General features: G+C 39.7%; 1 protein-coding gene across 1 annotated transcript in view; it reads left to right on the top strand.

Moving 5' to 3' along the window:
- Positions 1-108: 108 nt before the first annotated feature.
- Positions 109-6,249, top strand: part of LOC129397783 (uncharacterized) — a 119,941-nt gene continuing 113,800 nt past the window's right edge. The window contains exon 1 of the mRNA XM_055112415.2: positions 109-1,900. The gene's annotated coding sequence lies outside the window, so the exon portion shown is untranslated. The remainder of the gene's footprint in view (positions 1,901-6,249) is intronic.

The following is a 6,249-nucleotide window of genomic DNA, read 5'->3' as shown; positions in this document are numbered from 1 at the left end:
ACTTAAAAGAAAGTAGCAAGTGCTGCCATGCATAATATGGGGAAAACATTTTGACAATTACTAATTTATTCCCTATCCTTTTCAGTCACCCCAGAATCTAGGATTTAATGGTACAGTCGGGGGCGGGAGGAAGGGCTGAGGGTAAACAAGGCCTCCAAGTCTCCTTCTTTCCCAAACTATAACAGGGAAAAACATTTGCTGAGCCAGCGAATTATGCTTCTGCTTTAAAAAAAAAAAAAAAAAAAAAAAAGAGAAGCTTTTTTTTCCTTTTGTTTTGCTTCTTGCAGTGATGAGGTGCTAGCTTAGCCCACACAGTGTGACCTTTGTTAGAAAAGTCACCTGCTGTTACAAGTTACTCTGGTCTCCTGTTGTTACAGACTTACACGTCGTCGATTGTGTTCTATGTTTATAACTTGAATTCATGTGGGATTTCATAGGACCACTGCTCTTTTCTTGTTAATTTAAGGAAATAGAAAAATAGACTTCCTATCTGAGGGAAATCAGACCTCATTTTTATTGTCACTGAAGTCGTACTTCCTGGAAGACCTATGCATCCCCAGAATTTTTTGAGAATCGAATATAAAATCTTTACAAATGTGAATACCATAAAAATAAAAATTAAAGGTAGTAGTTGGACATGGAAAGAGTGTGGAAATTTCAAGATGTACAAATGAAATAGCTAATTCCTACTATTTCAGAAGAGGGTATTTTCTTTCTGGTAACGCTTATAAGCTGGCATGCTCACTGTAGGTGAGGTAAGGAGCAATGTCAAATGATGTCATTCCTAGATAGCAATGGTTTTCGAGTAGGCCTTGCTTTTGTCATCAATTAATTTTTTTCCTAATAATCCCCCACTGATTGCTGTATGCTGAATACTGTTGTACAAGGTGCAGGAAATACAAAGAGACTCAGATGTTATCCTTCCTTTCAAGAAACTTCCTATCAAATTAGGAGGTTACCATTTGAAATCCAAGTTCTCTTTACTTGCCCTGAGCAGTTGTTACTTGCCTTTTGGGGTCCCATATCTCTTTGAGAATCCAGTTAAAATGCACATATACATAATCATTTTTTTAAAGAGTGTCATTAAAAAAATCTTCGTACAAAGCAGATATTCCTCCCTGTAGTTCATTTCCTTGACCAATTTAAGTAGTCATATTGAGGAAAGAGAGAGACCCTCTCATATTGTTTTATACTCAGTACCTGTTTTAAGGAAAAAAAAAAACAAGGATGTGAAATCAAAGACAGGCAGCCCGGTGCCAGGCCCAAACCAGGCCTGGGCCTGCCTGGCCTCAACCCAGTAGTTAAAAATCAATTCATAACTTAGAAACCGATGTTATTCATAGATTCCAGACATTGTATAGAAGAACACTGTGAAACTCCCTGCCCTGTTCTGTTTCTCTCTGACCACTGGTGCACGCAGCCCTTGTCATGTACCCCTTGCTTGCTCCAATCAATCACAACCCTTTCATGTGAAATCTTTAGTATTGTGAGCCTTTAAAAGGGACAGAAATTGTGCACTCGGGGAGCTCGGATTTTAAGGCAGTGGCTTGCCCACGCTCCCAGCTGAATAAAGCCCTTCTTTCTACAACTCAGTGTCTGAAAGGTTTTGTCTGCAGCTCGTCCTGCTACATTTCTTGGTTCCCTGACCAGGAAAGGAGGTAACTGATAGACATAGACGGCAGAGGTAACCCCTTGGGCGGCTTAGGCCTGTCCTGTGGAGCGTCCCTGCAGGGGACTCCAGTCAGCCTGAGTGACGCGATCCAAAGAACGCTCCCGGGTAGGAAATTGCCCCGGTGGAATGCCTTGCCAGAGCAGCGCGTAGCAGGCCCCTGCAGAGGATTAACACGGTGGCTGAACACCGGAAAGAACTGGCACTTGGAGTCGCGGCATCTGAAACTTGGTAAGACTAGTCTTTGGAACTTGCCCCACTCCATCTGAGTGGAAGTGTGGCCTGATCACCCACGGCGTGCCTGTATTGGCACTTTTGTTCTGGTTTTGACTTGGCTTGACTTGGTAAGACTAGTCTTTGGAACTTGCCCCGCTCCATCTGAGGGGAAGCGTGGCCTGATCACCCACAGCGTGCCTGCATTGGCACTTTTGTTCTGGTTTTGACTTGACTTGAATTGCTGGATACTTTGGTTTTGATTTTGACTTGGCTTGAATTTTTTGGTACTCGGATTTTGAATTTCGTGATTTTGGTTTGGTATAAACGGTAAAAGTGTGTGTGCGCCCTCTTTACCCGTTCTTTTTCTTGTGGTGAGTGTGTGTGGTGTGAGCGTGGTATTTTGTCTCGGAAAAAAAACATGGGTCAGGCACAAATAAGCCCACCCTACTAGGAGCTATGTTAAAAAAAAATTTTCAAGAAAGAATTTAAGGGAGATTACGGTGTTACTGTGACACCAGGAAAACTTAGAACTTTGTGTGAAATAGACTGGCCAGCATTAGAGGTGGGTTGGCCATCAGAAGGAAGCCTGGACAGGTCCTTTGTTTCAAAGGTATGACACAAGGTAACCTGTAAGCCAAGGCACCCAGACCAGTTTCGGTACATAGACAATTACAGCTGCTTTTAGACCCCTTTCCCCCCTACAGTAGTTAAGAGAACAGCAGCATAAGCGGCTGGCAGAGGCAAGGAAAGACCAGCAGAGAGAAAAAGAGGCCATCTATACCAATTCTAAGTTAATTTAGACTAAACAAGGTCTTATTAATAGCAAAGGATAATTGAAATCCCAAACTTAACAAGGTTTTCAACAAAAGTGAAGTTTGCTAAAAGTTAACAGTGTAACATGTATTATGGTAACTTCTAATCTTGTGGCCTTAGACTGTCTAGTCCAAAGACATAAAGAAAGTTCGCTTTAAAAAAAAAAAAAGGAATGGTTATCTTAAAAAAAAAAAAAACAGGAAAAAAAAGGGGGGGAGGCAGAATTTATGTAAAAAGAGTGTTATAAGGTAAATTCTTCTCCTAAAATAAATTAACTGGTTGTTAAAAAAAAAAAAAACTGTTTGTAATAAGTCAGAAAGTTGAGACATGTTAAAAAATTGTCTGCGAAAGTCGTAAAAGAAAATGTTATAAAAAAATTTTTATGCAAAAAATGTTGTATAATTTAAAAGTAATAAGGCCTCCTGAGTACTATTAAAGAAACTGTTTATGTACAAGGTGTATAAGAAAAGTAAAATATACCTTTGGTAAAAAAAATTATAAGGAGGCATAAGAATTAATTTTTACCTACATTAAAAGGTTAAAAAAATTATTGTTTTAACAGTTTAAGCAAGTTTTAAAACATTAATTTTAAAGAAAATTCTGTGTGTAAACATATTAGCTAAAGTTAAAAAGGTATCATCCAGTTTTTCTGTGAACTGGACATTAAAGTAAAAATGCAACAGGTTTTTCTTAAAGCATCAACTTGCTCTTTAACAAAAATTATAAAAGATTAAAAAGAGTCTATAAAATCTTACCTTATGGTCAAACATAAAAAATTGGATAAATATGTCTACAAGGTTTTATTAAAATTAAGTTTAACATTAATAACACGCTAATAAAAAGGTAAAACTTAACTCATCTGGTATAGAAATCATACAAGAAGCATTATTAAATATAAAATGGTATTTAGCTTTCTTTGATTTAAAAACTAATAAAAATTGGTGCTAAAGGAAACATTCATTTTACTAGAGGATCATAGAAGTTGAAGACTTAAAACAAACTTTGGCAATTAAGACAGCATACCAAGATGCAAATGCCTGGTTGGAATGGATCAAATATTCCATCTGCACATTAAACAAAAGCAATTGTTATGCTTGTGCACATGGCAGGCCAGAGGCCCTGATTGTCCCCCTTCCACTAAGGTGGTCCTTCAGTTGACCAGGTGTGGGCTGCATGTAGCTCTTTTCCAGGATTCTGCAGCCAGGAGTAATAAGTCATGCCAAGCTCTCTCTGCTATGTCCCGAAGTCCCTGCCAGTCAGCCCCCGAGGGCCATCCAGCTTCCATCTCCCAACACTAAGTTCACTTCTTGTCTCTCACAGCAGGGAGGAGACTTAGCATTCCTTGTAGACCTGAAGGGATGCAGTGAGCTTAAGAATTTTCAAGAGCTTATCAATCTGTCTGCCCTTGTTCATCCCTGAGCAGATGTGTGGTGGTATTGTGGTGGACCTTTACTGGGCACTCTGCCGAATAACTAGAGTGGCACTTGTCCTTTAGTCCATTTGGCTATCCCTTTCACCCTGGCATTTCATCAACCAGAGGAAAAAAAATAATAATAAGACATCATAAAGCAAGAGAAGCCCCTTATAGGTCTTTCAACTCTCTCATCTATTTAGATGCAATTGGAGCCCCGCAAGGAATACCAGATTAATTTAAAGCTTGAAATCAAATAGTTACAGGATTTAAGTCAATATTTTAGTAGATGACACTCAATAAAAATGTAGATTAGATAAACTACATCTATTACAACCAACAGCAATGAGCTTTTCATGAGTTAAAAAGAAAAACTCATGTCGGCCCCAGCCCTGAGGCTACCTGGCCTGACAAAACTCTGGACACTCTATGTGTCAGAAAGAAAAAAAATGGCAGTTGGAGTTTTAACCCAGACTGTAGGGCCCTGGCCAAGGCCAGTGGCCTATCTCTCAAAACAACTGAATGGGGTTTCCAAAGGCTGGCCCCCATGTCCAAGGACCCTGGCAGCAATGGCCCTGTTAGCACAAGAAGCAGATAAGCTAACTCTTAGGCAAAACCTAAACATAAAGTCCCCCCCATGTTGTGGTGATTTTAATAAATACCAAAGGACACCATTAGCTAATGAATGCTAGACTAACAAGAGACCAAAGCTTGCTCTGTGAAAATCCCCGCATAACCATTGAAGTTTGCAACATCCTAACCCCGCCACATTACTCCTGATATTAGAGAGCCCAGTTAAACATAAACTATGTAGAGGTGTTGGACTCAGTTTATTCTAGTAGGCCCAACCTCCGAGACCACCCTTAAACATCAGTAGACTGGCAGCTGTACGTGGGTGGGAGCAGCTTCGCCAACCGCTGCAAAGTGACTCTGAAGAAGACCACAAGCCCTGCTCCAGTCACACACGGAAGCTGACTGGTCCACGCATGGCCGAAGCATGAGGAAACTCATCGCGGGACTCATTTTCCTTAAAATTTGGACTTGTACAGTAAGGACTTCAACTGACCTTCCTCAGACTGAGAACTGTTCCCAGTATATACATCAAGTCACTGAGGTAGGACAAAAGATTGCTACAGTCCTATTATTTTATGGTTATTATAAGTGTACCAGCACTCTAAAAGAAATTTGTTTGTATAATGCTATTCTATCCAAGGTATGTAGCCCAGGAAATAACCAACCTGATGTGTGTTATGACCCATTTTAAGCCTCCCATGATCACAGTTTTTAAAATAAAATTAAGGACTTGTCCTTTTCTAGGTGACACAAGTAAGGTAATACCTAGAACAGAAGAAAGAGGGGTCCCCAAAAATCTAACCTTAAAATTTGACGCTTGTGCTGCTATCGATAGTAAGCAGCATGGAATAAGATGTGGTTCTCTAAATTGGAAAAAAAGTTACACAGTAAAAAAAAAAGTATATCTGTCAAAAATCATATTTTTATGAGATGTGTCAATACTGGTCTCGTGTCATTTAGGCTACTTGGAAAAAAGACTAAAAAATCCTGTTTGGCTCCAAAAAGGAAAAATCAGCCCCTCCTGCATAAGTGGGAGCTGCCACCCTTTAGAACTGATAATCACAAACCCCTCAGAACCAAAGTGAAATGAAGGAAAATATGTAACATTAGGCATTGATGGAAAAGGACTAGATCCTAGTGTAAGCATCCTAATAAAAGGAGGGGTTCAAAGATGCTCTCCAGAACCAGTATTTCAGACTTCCTGTGATAAACTAAATGTGCCAGTACCAGAGACTCCAGGAAAAACCAGAAATTTGTTTTTGCAATTAGCCGAGCATGTAGTCCAGTCTTTAAATGTCACTTCATGTTATGTTTGTGGAAAAACTGTAATAAGAGTTTCCATAAGAAGAACTTCCATAAGAAGCCCGAGAATTAGTTCCTACAGACCCAGTTCCTGATGAATTCCCAGCCCAAAGGAACCACCCTGACAATTTTTAGGTTCTAAAAGTCTGAATTATTGGACAGTGTTGCATAGCTAGAGAAGGAAAAGGATTCACTCATCCTATAAGGCGGCTTAGTTGCCTTAGGCAAAAGCTGTATAATGGTACCACAAATACAGTTACATGGT

This window comes from Pan paniscus, chromosome 4 (genome assembly GCF_029289425.2).
Source record: "Pan paniscus chromosome 4, NHGRI_mPanPan1-v2.0_pri, whole genome shotgun sequence".
NCBI lineage: Eukaryota > Metazoa > Chordata > Mammalia > Primates > Hominidae > Pan > Pan paniscus.
This window is presented reverse-complemented; position numbering and strand designations above follow the sequence as displayed.